Source organism: Strix aluco, chromosome 1, assembly GCF_031877795.1.
Source record: "Strix aluco isolate bStrAlu1 chromosome 1, bStrAlu1.hap1, whole genome shotgun sequence".
Classification (NCBI taxonomy): domain Eukaryota; kingdom Metazoa; phylum Chordata; class Aves; order Strigiformes; family Strigidae; genus Strix; species Strix aluco.
The window spans coordinates 32,961,408-32,977,841 of NC_133931.1; positions in this window are offsets into that span (position 1 = coordinate 32,961,408).

Sequence of the window (16,434 nt, forward strand, 5' to 3'; positions counted from 1 at the left end):
GGGTATGGAGTTGAGAATGACATTGAGAATGAGATTTTAGGAAGAATTTATCTCACTCCATGCAGATATAACTGCACTTTAAAAGGATTCTAGTGCCTTTATAATATTTTTGTAATCTTCAGAAGGTTGAGAAACTTTTCTTCTCTGCCCCCTGTTTTCTGAGAAGTTGTGAATTCTTAGAACATGATTACTTTTTCTGCAGTGGCAAGCACAGCCTAATTACAATGTCCACCAAATTGGCAAGAGAGAAAGTAATCTACCTGGAATACCTCCAATAACCTGCCTGTTAAGGAAGTAGATACATGTTCATCTGCATTACTCAGGGAAGTATCTGCAGGAAGATACTTCAGTGTCCTCTTTAGTAATGTCAATAATACGAGCAAAAGCATAGAAGGACTAAATGAATGGTAGGACATTTTGCGTAGTGTATACATGTGCAAATTATTTCACTGTAATCCTGCCCTGTACTGCAACTAAAGCTACAGCACTTATTTCAAATTACATTTCTCTCCTGGTTTTTAATACACTTATGATTTCAAATGTGCCCAAATTAAAATCCTGCCATAAACTGTAAAAGGATGTTATAACCTGTTAATTTTTGAGCACTTTGAGAAGACACTGTTAAGTTTTTAAATGAAAGAAACCAATTGTCCTCGTAAGTCTTCCATTGTTTGGCTGGAGTCTGCTACTTGCAGGAGGTGGTGCTCTTAGCACCTGATTTATTATTAGTTTCAGTGAAGTTACACTGTTTTGCAATTCTGATAGCTCCATTAGAAAATTGTGATGTGGCATTAAAATTTTAATGGGCGATGCTCTGTTTGCATTTTGTCCCACTTAGCATCAGATTGCCAGAGATGAGTAAGGAAAGAATATATTAAGCATTCATAAAACACTTTCACAAAAGCTAAAATTCCAAGGACTAAAGAACAGGCAAGAAGAATCATAAAAAAGATTAAATTGTTAAAAAAATCAAACCCTGTTCATCTTTTATATTTATTATTATTTATATTATACTGAAATATTCAACATTTACCAAATTAAAGCTGCATGTTTCTGCTCTGTGGTTGTTAAGTCTGACCTCTGTCAGCACAGAACACTAAAACTGTCCTAGATCTGGTGAGATTTTGTGAGTGTAAATATAATCAAATTCTCAGAAACAATAAATTTTGTTTATACATTGCTATTGAACATTCTTGTACCTTCACTACATTGTTTTCCAGTCTATCAAAATGTCTGGGGACAGTTTGTTTTCTTTATTTGATTATTTTGACTTTCAGATCACTTTTTATTTTACGTAGCATAACAATATTACTTTTTTTTATTACTGGTTCTAGGTGGGTGTATTTAATACCTGCATAATTTTTAAAATGCTTCCTTACAAAGTGACCATAAATGGATCTTTTACTCTGCAGAATGCCTGATAAAAACATCTCTCACTACCACCAATAGCTATAGAGGGGGTGGAGTAGGTAGACTTTGAAATTTGTTTTTACAAGTGCAAATCCTCAGGCAAAATAAACAATATTATTTCAGATTAAAAAAAATACACACAGAGATGATAAGAAAAAATCTAATGTCTGTAGAAAGCTGTGCTTCAGCAAACTAGGTGTATTTTGGTATGTTTGCTTATTTTTCAGGTTTTCCAGTACCAAAATGCATGTTTAAATGATTGCATTTGACAAAGGGAAGACAAGGAAAAATGGTGCAGCATCTTTAATTTATCAGTTTACATGAGATGCAGGCAATAGCCTGTGGGTACCAGATTGTGATTTTTCTACTCAAGTACATTCTCATGTTTTACTGATGAGCTATATGCCAGACCCTTGTGTTCTGTATAGTAAGAGTTTCATGGAACATCTGCTTCAATTGCTCTATCTCTTGTTTTGTTTTGTCACTAAACTCACTTATGCTACAGAAGCACTGACTATAAAAGAAACTACTTTAATTCAATAGCATATCAAGAAGGTAGATTCTCTAATGCTTGTAATACAGCTATTTATGCCTAATGTTTTCCATTGCACCAAAAGTCACATGACAATTGACACAATATTCTGTCATACTTCGTAGGATACATAGTTTTCTGACCTACTGATATGTTTTTTAACTAGAAAAGCTGCATGTGCATAGGTGTATGTGTAGCTGTAGACAGAATGCCATATAAGGAGGTGTATCTGTATACCTGTATCTGTAACTGTATGTACAAGACACTGATGAAAATACACATCTAAATTACCAGAAAAGTAACATTTTCCCCATTCCCAAACTCATGTATCACAAAAGAAGCCAACAGAGAAAGTAAGTCAATAAGGTGGAAATAGCTTTGACTTGTTAATAACTGTGTGCTTTAGCATTTACATAGTAAATGGCACTGGATGTCTTGTGTGTATTTAAACTGGAAGGATAATATGGTTTACAAGGACAGAGAACATTATATGCGAAGTTAAAACAACATACATCACCCTTTTTCAGCTTACTAAATATTTTTTTTGTCCCATTTGATAGTCTTGGCTATTCAGTGTCTGTGAAAGGAGTATCAGGATTTAAAGGTTGCAATTTCACTTTAAATTGCTGTATAGTGGTCAAACTTAGCTGAAAAAAATGTGGATTAACTGCATGAAAATGCAATGATAAATAGTTTTTTAAACCTGAAACTGTGTCTACAGGACATGACCTTTGCAATATTCTCTAATAGTTTCACAGAATAAATGCAGGAAGGACCTTTATAAAAAAGGACAAATAGGGTAAAAATCCTTCCCACAACCCTTTCTTACATACTTTCTCATATTTTTGGTCTGAACAAATGCTGATGGTTATGGTGCTGTGACTGATCCTTTTTAAGGCTTTAATGTGTTTGGGGTTTTTTTCTTCTTAATTTTAATCTCACCTCTGCTGGCATCCACCCTGAAAAATGATGTTGAGAACAAAGAAACTATGAGCAGAGGTGGAAACCATCTTTAGTTTCAGTGTCATTATTACTGAACGATTGTGTGGCTTAATTTTACATATTTTTTTTTTTTTTTAGAAATATGGTTTATCATTGTATGTGAATTGTCATTGACAAGACTGGTAATTAGCCTCATATTATTTTCAGCATAGTTCACATCCACACATCACAGGACAGAAAATGGGAGCCTTAGACAAACAGAATACTTGTAGAAGATCATTAGGAATCCCACTGTGACATGCCACGTGCAACCTCGTTGATTCAAATTAGTCATCTGCATTGTTCTATATTTTAGACTGCAGGAGGTTTCAACTTATTTTACAAAACCACAATTGTTATACATTTATGGTCAGAGTAACAAGTAATGTTCTGCACTCTCAGAAGACACCAAACACATTTTAATATGTACTCATTATACAGCTCTGCCTGCAATGCTATTTAGAGTTTCATCAGTGTCTAGGTAACAAAGCTCTATTTTCTCAGCTTTTTACAACTGAGCTGTAAACATGAACTCTCAGTTAAACACGACACTGTATAGAAAGTATTATCTAGGACTCAGGGTTTGATTTTCTTTTTTTTTTTTTTTTTTAATAAAAAGAAATCTTTGATGATACACACCTTTGAAATGAATGTATGCTGTTTCTGATTTTTGTGTGTGTAGATGTAATACAGGCTCAAACACTGCTAAACCCAGTGTGGTTTAGCTGATAAATTATAAGAGCAAAAATGCTGTTTGTCACAGTCCCAATTTACTGTGAGGTCAAATATGTACCTTTAAAATAGAGTTTACAGCAGAGTTATAAAATGGTCCTTTATGATGGCTATTTGATCCCATTTATGTCTTTATGCAAAATCTTTACTGATATTGCTGATGGCAATATGTATATTTTTAACAAATATACCTCCCCTGACTAATATGTCTCAACAATTTATATTCTTTATTCCTTGCTGATATTTACTGGTGCAAATCCATCTATTTCAGTAGACGGTTTACTCCAACAGTGTATTTAGTCCCACTCAGTATCCTGTCATGAAACTCAGTAACCTTGCAAATACTTGGATCTGAACTATGTATGCTGCAAATGCAAATAATCCAATCCTAAAGTTCTCTTTCATAGGGTCAGGGGCCTTCCAAAAGATCCTAGCCTGAGAAGGGTATATTTGATTTTTATTCTCCAGGAAGTTGTCAGGATTTTAATGTTCTTAAAATAGATGGACTATATGTTATATGTTTTTGGAAACAAATCCACATACGCTGAAGAATTATTCATATGAATTCTCATTCTTTTGTGCACAGAATGAGGAATCTGATATATTACCTCAAAAGTACATAACACAGCATCAGAGAAAGAATTCAAGGGTAGTGAACAGCTCAGGGGACCAGTAATAGAATATGAAGCCTAAGTTGTTAGTTCAAATCTAATCCAGGTTGGAAGTAACAGCAATTATTGCCACCTAATGTCTTTTCAGTGATCTGTATGAAATGAGTTTGTGGTCTCAGTGTATTTTCTAACAGACAGGTGTCTAGATCACAGCTGACACCACTGCTGGCAGACTCAAAGTAGGGACCAAAGTCCGAACAGGTCTGTAGATTGAACTGCTCTTTGGTGTCAGGGCAAAACTCAAATATTTCAGCAGGAGAATGTGTCAGCCACTGAGTTTTTAGAACCTGTTCTATTGAAGAAAAGTATTTCAGTCTTCAGGCTCTTCCCCAGGAATCCTCTCAAGATCCAACAACTTTTTTCAGTTAAACAATAAAGATGAAATCACTCTCAGAACACCCATATTAAAAATTAGCACCCAGAAGCACAAGAAGACAGACATGAAAGGAGCAGTCACAATAGTTTCAATTCACTTGCTGAAACTCATGTGCTTAAATTTATTCAAACGCTCCTTTAATGTCTTGCAAATCTCTCCTGAACACTACGCCATGACATGCAAATACAACATGGCGTGTTTCGCAAATCACTGATGATAGTAACATTGTGAATATCATTTGTTCCCTTCTACTTGCAAGAGCACTAGGAGAAATCTTTACCGGCTAGGGATCCCGCTCAGATGACCCCCTTGATGTGATCGCTCATGCCACTTGTATTACAAAACCCTCTCCTCTCTCATCCTGTTTGGGTATGTTAGATCAGAATATATGTACAGAAAAACTCAGTGGTGACTGCTAGACATGGCTTTGCTGGTGTTAGGTATTCCAAAGGATCTGCAGAATCCCCCATACAACTCTTGCTACTACAGTGAGCTGATAAATAACGTGTAGGTTGCAGAGCTGCACCCTGGGTCAAATCTCCAATTTAAATTCACATGCAAAATCCTATGGATAAATGTTATGGTCTAAGCAGAAAAAATGCCACAAAAACATGTAGAAAACATCCATTTTTATGTATCAACCAGTTAGAAAAATGAGTGTTCTGAAAAATCATGTTATTCATAGGCCTTCCAAGGGTAACCATGTTATAAAGGGACTAGGACTTTTGCATAATAAACATGAATCAGTGTGCTTAAGGCAACTAACTGGTGATTATGTACAGTTTTGATTATGGGAATTTACATTTCCACAAAGGAATATAATTACAAGGAAAATAATTTAAAAAAAAAAAAATTGCTAGTCTTGTTCTTTTTGACCTGTGTTTCAATTTAGCAGAGATCCAGGAAATTTTGATCAACATAGATACATCTATAAATTTTTGTATAGTAAGTACCTGACAGGCAACCACACTTCTACTGAGGATTATCTGGATCTGGATTTCACATTATACTAATTACTAAGTAATAAAGCCAGCAGAGAAGAAAGAAGTCCAAAGATAAAAGCTACCATATTTTTCCTACTACAGGTGATAGATATTATTTGCCCTATTATTATTTTATATTATTTATGGATCACTCTAAGAGTGACATGTGTGAGTTTAATATATTCATGTAAGATATTATATACATGGAGAGAAAGACAGAAACATTTTGGTCTAATTCTTACATATTTTTATCATGAAAATTGAATCTCAAGAGGCTTGAAAAGTAAAAGAAAAATAAAGGAAAGAAGAAAAGGAAAGAACCCAAAAGCAATAATAGAAAAGAGAAAGAGTGATATTGTTAATAAATGAAGGATTAGGAGACTCAAACAAAAGGAGACTTTAATATATGATAGAGAAGAAAGAAATGGAAGGACTTTTAAATTTAATAGGCAGTTCATAAATTAGAAAATCTGTCATATAGTATTAAAAATCACACTTAGCATTTCACTGAGTAATATATTATTAATTTATGTTATGATATATGATTCACTGTAGTGCTAATAATTTATATTTTGTGTAGAATTCTAAGTCTAGATTTCCAGCTTTAGTAAGCCTCAGAGTTTTGTCTGGCTTTCCTGCCTCTAGGTTCACGTAGTGATCAGACATTTCTAAAAGAAGCATGAACCTTGTGTGAGAGAATTATAGCAAATGGGCAGGTGATTTCCTTATTTAACACAGCATATGAGGTCACAACTATATTGCTGGGTTCACTAAATTATTACCAAGAAGTTATTTGTAGGGATAGAGGAGCTCTGTAAGTTCTTGGTGCTTCACACTATGAAGCATTTTACCTTTAAATTTCTAAGGCTCTGAGAAGGGTTTTAGCCACAAGACTGTGGCTGACATAGTAAGTCTCTTAGCTAAATTCCCATACAACATTTTTAAAAGGTAGAGACTAAGGTGTGGGTTTTTTTTTTGTTTTGTTTAAAAAAACCCAGAGCCTGAACGTGTCCTGTGTTTCAAGGTCAGCTTAATCTTTTTCATGTCCTAAGTCACTCTCCTTGTTTCTCCTGAGGTCTTCACCAAAAACCTGTCTTTGACTTTTCTTTCAAACTCCTCTTTCCATTTCTGCCTTACTTGCTCCCCTCAACACCTGTCTGCATTTCGGGCACATTTGTCACAGAGATTGGGCTGGGCATGAGAAGCTAGCCCTGAATAAGGACTCCCTCCTTCAACCTGAAGTGCTGTAGCACCATATACTGTTCCTCTTTTCCTGTCTACTAGTGCCAGCAGTTGCAATCTGCTCTTATTCCACATCCTCTCCTGTAGGTCAGTGGTATCCAATAACCCAGGGATCAGTAACCATTACCTTTAACATAAAACTCGGCCCAGCTCCCAACTCCTGCCTGGTTATTCAGTTGTAATGGCCGTCTGTGTCAGAGAGCACAGCTCTTTAGTTTGGTATAGTATACTCTTGTGTTTCTAAAGAGAAATTGCATTTACAGCTAGAAACTAGCAAAAAACCCCACACACTGAAATAGTCCATTCTTGTAATTAGAAGAAACATAGTGAATAAGAGAGCAGTGTGTTTGAAAGGCAGAGAATAGACCATTCTAGAAAAATGGGCTTTGAAATGGTTTTTTTGACTTACTGTAGTGTGATTGAGGAGAGAGACTGATTTGAGGTACACAGTGAGGAATCCCATAATCGCAGCAGCATGAGGGAACCCTGTTATCCCCACCACAGCCCAACCTCAGGATAGCAATACAGTTCCACAGCTGCTAGGGAGGAACCCAGCCAAGAGAGAAACCCTTGAGCTGTCAATAAATCCAGACGTTGCTGCTGCTGCTATTGGAAAGAGATACACCAGAGGTTGTCATCTGGGTACTGCAACTGCCAAACTTGACTGCCTTTGGCCACAGCTGTTGACTTTGTTGCTGCAAGACTATTGAGTAGGAAGAAGAGTAAAGACAGTGCCAGCACAGTGGGGAGGCAGCTACCAAGTTAATGCTCAAGTGGTATCCTGGCAGTTCGTAGTTTGCTTTGTAATTGTTTTGCTCGGTGGGAAAATAGTTGCACCAATAAAAACTTAATTTATAACTGTAACTTTAAGTGTGTGCATGCAGTATGGTAGTTGTGCATTTGTAGATTTATGATGAGTGACAACTGGATGTCTGTGTTACAGAGTACTCAACACATGGAAAAGCAAATATTATCCCAATAAATTTCTTTTGTCTGTTTTAAGTGGTTAATCAAACTCCATAACCACAGCTCATGATTTTGCTGGATATCATTAAGAGGAGAAATAAGAGAATGACAAACAAAAGGAATGACATCTTGGCTGGGAAAAGTGCTAGCAACTGTCTGGTTTATGCCTTTTTTTTTTTTTTTTTTTTAATATTTACCAGGCTAAGGCATTATTTGAAAGCCCAAATGAGAGTGTTTTGAAATGTTGCCACATCTTTTTGGTGTGACATAAAACACAAGATTTAAGGTTGCAAGGTTCCCCATTGCTCAGTGAGACCAGTGTTTTGTTATACTAGCCATTTTGATGGTTTACTTTCATTTGGAGGCAATTTTATATGCATATCTTCTAACACCAACAGTTTCCTTAGTTTCCTTTGTCTTAAATAGTTTATTTCACTCCTTGACATTTATCCCCGTGGTCTGTTTATAGAAGGCACTAATACCCCTTCCCTCTTGTCCCTTGTAGCTGTTTCCTATTTCTTCCTTCCACTAGAAGGTTTCATTCTAGTTCATTCTAATAAGCCACATTCCTCAAAGCCCAGTCTGCTGTACAGAAATTTTGCCAGTGTAGACATTTCTCTTAATACTGTGGAAAAAACCTTGTACACCTAAACGAACATAGTTTATAAAATAGAATCCCTATTCCCCTAATCAGTCCAGCTCCTGCTATGTGTAGCTGTTACAATTTAAATTAGTCTTTTCTTAATGTGAGTTATTAGAATCATGCACGATATTCCACATGAGGAGACACAATTGCTTAAACAATAGTAAGAATGTTTCCTTGTTTTAATTAGAAATAAATCCTAGCATCTTAAGCGTCAACTTCTTCTCACTTTCACAGACAGAATCTTGTCTTTACATGGCTTTTCCTGAATTTCTATGTGTTTTTCTTCATGGCTGTATCACTCCATGGCTTATGGAGTGATGAACCGTCTGATAAAGTAATATTGTAAGACTTAGTCTAGACAGGGCGCAATGGTGCAAATCTCAAGAAAAAGGCTAGAAGAAAAATACCTTTATAAGACCTATGAATCTCTTTTCTATCCTGAATTCCACTGCTGGGGCATAGCAGAATCTTCTTCCAAAGCCTTTTCTTAAAAGGCAGGTACCTGAGGTACTGTCAGCAAGAAATTTGTTGTTTATATGCCACACTTTCTGGCCAACCTACCAGTATCAGTTTGTTGGTTGGGGTTATCTCATGGACAGCTATTTTTGACTTTTAACCTTTAAATATCTCCCAGATGTCCTCAGAAGGTACAAAGCTGCTCAGTAAGCAGAATACTGACCTTCAATAATAGAGGTAGTATTGCTAAAGTATTGTCCAGAATTGGTTTTTATTTTTTTCAATACCAGGTATGGAACAATTACTGTAGTGTTCACTTTCCAAGTAGTGAAAAATAAATAATAATGAAAAATCACTATAAAGCATGATCACAGTGGTTTTGCAAACTGTGCTTCATTTCTACATTCAGTAGAGCATTTATGATTTGAGTTGCAGAATGACATCAAAAAGAACAATAACAACAGCTTAAATAACAGAATGATCAGATCTGTTCTAGGTCACCATGAGTAGTCAATTTAATTTTTATGTGGATGTAGAGTTTGTATTTTTATGCAGATGTAGTGTTCTCTCTATATATAGATACAGAGCTCTTTTATGCAGATATAAAGATCTTTTACATATCCTAAGTGAAAATTACTGTGAGGAAAACTTTTCAGTGGAAATAAACTATAACTTCAGGAAGCATACCAGTTTGAAAGCTCCTGGTGAAAGAGAAGGTTGTTGGAAGTTGAAGACTATTAGCAGAAGAGGCAAGGCAGAATGAGGGAAAAGAATTCTAAGGGACTGTAAGAAAATTTGAAATGTGTGTTTTTCTGTGGTATTCCCTTGATGCTGAAATTACTTGACTCAGGCTAGATGTCATCTTTCATTTTTGGGATATAAACATCTTGATCTTCAAGGTCTTTTCCAACCTAGATGATTCTGTGATTCTGTGATCTCTCCTGAGGGGCCAGCTGATGGACCAACTTCTCCTCCTCTGCTTATTAGGCAAATGTAAGGAAGGGGGATAGAACATATATAACAATAAATTAATAGGTCTGTGGTGAGAAATCTGGAACAGATGTGAGAGAAACGATCTTTAAGATCCTGAAGCTAAAGGTGTCTAGGTGTGACAGGAGACAATATGATGAACCATCTGAGCACAAGTTTTGATTTTTTGGGCTCAGATAAAAGTCTAGAATCTGCAGGAGAAAAGCAAGAATGGACATGGTCAAAGCACCTGCACCTATTAAAGTTATATGAGGAGAAAAGTAATGCCAAAACAGACAAAGAGGCTTTGATGAAAACTAAAGAGATTAAATTTGTCCATCCTTTACTTTAATGGTTATTTTAACTTGTGACTCAGGAAAAGGAAGAAAAGGAGAAAACCAAAGGAACAACTTATTTGAGATAATATACTGTTAGGGTTTGTATTGAAATATAATGCAAACATATCTAAATGTGTGCTTTAAAACAGGTGTTCTGGGCTCTAGTAAAATGGTATAATATACAGTCATGCAGAAAATTAAATTAAAATTTATCTTTATATAAATAGTCTGAGGGTCTTTTAAAAATTGTTTTAAAGTGCCAGTTCATACCTACAATATAAAAGGAAGTGTGCATAATACCTACAGACCAATTTTTAAATTCTACAGAATTTTTCCCTTTTACTTTGAATGGGAAAGAGGAAAGATATGTGACTGAGATTTCTTACGTTCAGAAATCATGATGACTACATGTTGAAATTTTGAGTATCCTCAGTGCTGTTTCAGTTGTGAGCTTGAATGCTTTGAAATATTAGAGTGTATCTTTTTGTGCTTACGTTAGAAATCTGAAACCCTCATTATTTCTGCATTTGTTAAAATACAACTCTCTGTTCAACATACAGACAAAGCAAAAGGCTTTGATAAAACCTGATCTACATTCAGGGATCTGCTATGATCTCAGCTTTTCTAAAGTGGCACATTGCAAAAGGCACAGTACTAGTAGAAAGTACTAAAAGAGGCTACTTTTAACAGCTTCTCTTTACTTTTTCTTGCCAGCAGTGTTTTCATTTACATACCTGAATCATGTCATTATTGTTGCCTTTGCTCTGTCTCTTTCTGGCACTTCAGTGTCTTATCACCTTTTCTTTTTTTTTTTTTTAATAAACAGTGTGCTCTGTACATCTCTTGTGTTGATTTCCTGAATTAATATTCATGATTCTTCTTTTCAAGCCACAAGATCCTCTGTTGATGTTTGCTTTACAATACTCCTATCAAACATACTTTTACAAAATAAAAGGTCCTTTTCCTTTCAGAGACTTAGGTTGGAAAGTAGACAGTTATCTTCCACATGGCATGTAATATGATCCTGGTTTTATTATCTAGATAGATACGGTTTTCTTGGTCTCCTAAGTTTTGTTATCTATATTTTTAAAGAAACACTGCATCATCACTATATAAAGTGATCCACAAAGCAAGCTCACTGGTCAAAACCACACATATGTGATTTTTTAAAATGTTTTTCTGCATTGCAATTTATTGTTTTGCTGATTTTTTCTCTTTAGAATGAGAAATGCCACAAATGGAGTGCTAAATTTTAAGTACAGTGAGCAGTGGACATTTCTTTTTTTTAAAGGGTTCTCATCTAAACATTTCTAATAGAAATAAAACACATGAGAAAAGGTTCTTTTAAAGATATAACCAGAAGAGATGATTATTTCCTTCTTCTCCATCCCTGTCTCAAAAAAAGTACAGTATATATTTTCATTCTCAGAATGCTCCATTTCACCTCTGTTTTTCCATATTATGGCTCTCCTTGTTTTGTATTACTTCCTACACAGGACTTTGTTGCCCTTCTCTAAAATGGTAATAGCAATAATTTAACAACAATCACTGTACATCTGCATCTCACAAATACTCTTCCACCTTAATCACAAGAATCTTTTGACTCACTGATAATTAGCCACTGCATCCATCACAGTTCCTTTTTTCTTTCTTTTCTGTCTTTCAGTCAGCTGGTCCATCTGTCAACGAGAGCACTAATATGACTGTTTACAGCAGCAGCCATCTTCCCTTTTTATGCATAAGACTACCACCTTCAGATCCTTCGCAAAGCTTCTACTTGTTTCAAGTTGAGTTGAGCATAAAACTCAATTTCTACCTATGGTTACTGAATGTATATTAAAAAAAAATAATAAAAAAACCATTTTTTTTTTTTCATTTCCCTTAGTCTGCATTTACTTGCCTACTTACATATAGACTGTGAACTTTTGGTGCCTTGAGTTTTCCCTCGACTGTATGAATGAGGTGAACAGCAACACTTACAGAGAAGATGGAGCTTCCTGCTGTATGAATGTGAAAGAAAGGAGGCCTTTATGCACTGTTTATGTTACAGAGATAAAAACAAAACGGGTTTCTGCTTTATATATTCCCTGCCCTGATCCCTGGCTCCATCACCTCCCCTACATATACCTCCCCATGCCATTAGGCCCTGTTTCCTAGCAACATATGGCCCCTTACCAGAGCTTTATCTGACTGCTGCCTGTATGCAATCAGGCTGTCAGTCATTTAAGAGAGAAAGTGATTGAGCTCTATCCTGGATGCATATATTTGCAGCATTTAGACTCTCTGCATAGGTATGATGAGAGGATATGTAGCAATGTGGGTTTGCAATATACTCAGAGTAAAACCTCACTAAATGAACGCTATTCTAAGTAAAACAGAAGATGTGCTTTTGAATTTGTGTCCATTGGGAATCATCCTTTCTACCTCTTCTTTATCTGTGGTACTGACTTTACAACTATCTTTCTTACAAAAAGGGTAAATTCTATTTTCCTTTTAAAACTAAAGTTTCCTGTGAAACTCCTTAAGCTGGGTCGTTGGTTGTTTCCCTGGCATGCTAGCATCCCCATACACAGTGAATCCGATCAGGAGGGCATGCTGATAAAATTCGCATCTCACCTTCATTATTTATAGTGGCAAAGCACAAACATGCACCCTACACTGAAGTAAGCCTTGTTGGATACTTTCATTTACACTACAAGGCAACCATTGGCACAAGCAAGAACAACGTGACTTTGACTCGTAGGCCACAATTTCCAAATGGCCAGTGACTGACAGTGTTTCTGGACTGATGCAGTTGATGAAAAGTACTTGGTAGGGTATATTTCTAACACTGATGTTAGATATCTGTGTTGTTCATACTTTAGCTGCCCCTTACAGTCGATGGAGAGGGGTAGGATTTAAGACCTAGAAGCCTTCTGCAGTGATTATATAGGCAACATAGACTCCTACATATATTGAGGTATGTAACAGTAAGTGATTTTTCAGTCTCATGTTGTGTTTCCTTTCCTGGGAGACGAACAGTTTCAATACAGCAGCTATCTTATGGCACACTGCAAAGATAAATCTTAATGCTGAGATCCTGGTGTGAGCCCCGTCCAATTAATACACCTTAAAGTAGGTGAGGGACAGGTGTGTAATCCAAACAGGCAAAAGGATGAAGGACAAAAAAAGCCACTGTGGGAAGTCCTAGCTTTGGGCTCCCTACATCTGATCTGGTTCTGCCTGAAGATCTTCAGTGAAAGGGTTGCTACTTGAAATGCTGGCCACAACCCGTCCTTGGTTCTCTCAGCCCTGGGCCTTCATCAGGATTCCTTCAGTTACCTCCAAGGGAGATTTAGGCATATCTTTAAGAGTGCAATGAGAATTTCAGACTGTATAATCTATACCTCAGATAACCTGCACCTGTTTAAAATTGCTTGAAATTAAAACCTTAGATAACCTGAACCTTTCTGGAACCTGTACAAAATGAGGGGCAGCGGCAGCAGGGAAACAGAGATTTTGCGATAAACTTTTCCTTATGTTATCCACACTTGTGCGTTAACCTGCACTGATGCTTAATCACAGGATTATTTTTTTAGTAGATTGTTCATAGATTAACACATATGAAAAAGTGTTGCCTATCAGGCCCCTGGATGTAGATCTGACTCTATCCATTGATTCTGCAGAGATAGTTGGGCAGCGCTGGATAATGAGCACTTGGAATTACTTATCCCTTTGGTGTTGTAATACAGCAATTAGTGCCTAAACCAGTGCCTATTGAACTCAACGGAAAGACTCTTACTGACTTCAGTGGGTACTGGATCAGGCCATTTATGGAATAATTCCATTTTGATATTCAGCCAAGTGGATAAAGCCACTCATTCTTTCTGTTAATACAGTGTTAGTAATCTGGGCACAGTGATTCAAAAAAATACAGTTCTCCAGAGACTGTACTTCTGGAAATTATACATTTATATGTAGTTCCAAGCAATTAAGTGAATACATCGACATCGGGCATCTGAATTTGCCAGTCAGCCAAGATTCTTGACTTTTCTTCCATGTCTAAAACTGAAATCTCTAGTTGTTTGTGGGAATACTAAAGTTAGCTAATAAACTAACTGAACACATTTAACTTACCAAGTGAAACAACGATTTCTGATCCACTGCATTCCAGTGTTTGGTTCCTCAGTCATTTCATACAGACTTCTGGCAACAATTAATACTACCATAAAAAGAAAATAACAGGGAGAAACATGCACACAAATTGAAAGCAGATATCTGAATGTTGTTGTCCCACAAATTTAGATCAACCGCATGTCTGCCTGGAAACTTGTAACTAGCATTCATGAGTGATGTTATAATATAAAGTGTGGTAGAGAAATGACAGTGGAGCCTGTTTGTACTTTCTGGAATTAATATATATGTGCAGATAATTAAAAGAACAATAAAAATACACAAGATGAACATACACAAGGGGAAGGTTTAAACACCATCCAAACATGTCATACGGTATGGGCCTTAGGGAAATAAAAGCTTACAGGATGCTGGCAGACAGTCCTGCTGCTGGTACCAGAATTTAGCAGTTTCACTGCTTGAAAATAAATCCTTTTAGTTAATCCGGCTCTGTGGGTGGAATTACACACACCACTCCCATTATTGTTAGACAGGAGTGCAGGCTGAATTCCCATGAACTTTGCTGAAAATGTAACTAGCAGTCTTCCCTACACAAAGCTTTATTTATTAAAAATGCTTTTTAACATGTCATGGTGAAATCTTATCATGGTAAGATCAGATGTGGTTTATATTAGGGGGTGCACATTTCACCCTTGATGTGTACCTGCAACTCTTATTAGCATGACAGGGCATTTACTATGCATATCAAGAGGGGAATATGTGAGACTGTGAATTCTTTCACCCAGTGTGCTCCAGAGAGTAAAATTTTAGTGGCCAAATGTTGACACCTGGCACAGAGAAGAGTTTGCCGCAGACAGCCAAGGTTATTGAATGGGAATGTGGCTGCACTGTAAGCATTCCCTTCACCATCTGGTTCATTCTGGAATACGGAATATATATCACAATTACATGAATAAATGAAAAGATATGCAAGTTAACTGAAATGTATGAGTTTCTCTGCTTTTCTGCACAATGAAACAGCCATCTGGGAATCAGTATGTCTCACATTTCAAGCACAAATCAAAGCAAGCAGCAATTCACTCCGTGACGTGTGCTTCATAGAAAACTGGACTTCATTATCACAGAGTTAATCACTTTGGAGTCCTTTTTTTCAGGGCTTTTTTCCCCCTCTCTTCTCTATGGATACAAAACAAACCTATTTGGAAATATACAGAGAGAGCCCTTATTAAAATTGTATTTGGAACACAATGTGGTTAAAAAATAAGAAATAAAGAAAATGGAAGCACATTTGTTTGCACTCTCATCTCTCAGAGGTGGGTCTGTAGAGAGGGGAGAAAGAATTGCAAGATGGATATATTTTTTTCCCTTCCCTTCTTCACCCGTTTTTTTTATATGCATATTTTCCTTTTCCACATGTAAGCAGCACCATTGACTAATGGAATGGGTGACATGGATCCAAAGCACATGCTGTTGCTCAGCAAAACTTAGTGGAAAGTGGATGGAGTGGGGGGCATGCCGAAAGCCAGAGTGTCTGCCAAGAAAGCAGCCTCCAACCTTCCACCATCTTGTGGCATATGTGACATTTGAAGGCAGAACCTCCTCCCACAGGTTTTACTTTTTCTTCTGTAGAATGTGAGTTCAAATCCTTGCAGTAGAAGGCAGTGGGGATTTGCTGTGGGAAAACTCTTCTAGGGCTAATCTGGAAGGAAGGGATGCTAGGACTCACTAGAATTAGAAGGCATGGTTTCTGCAGCTACACTGGATGTGAATCTCGGTATGTATGTTAGCTGCCATTGCATCCAAAGGCAAAGAATGTGTCTGATAGAAAAGTCGTGATACTGCTTTGGGAACAGCAGCTTTAAAACAATGGGTTACTGTAGTTTCATTTATGTATGTCATTTTGTATCCTTTCTGGAAAGAAAAGCTGTCTCTGTTAAACAAAAACCAAAAAATATAAATGCTGGAAGATATTCAGTCACATTTACCCCTTGTCCAAACTTCATTAATCTCCTTGAACAC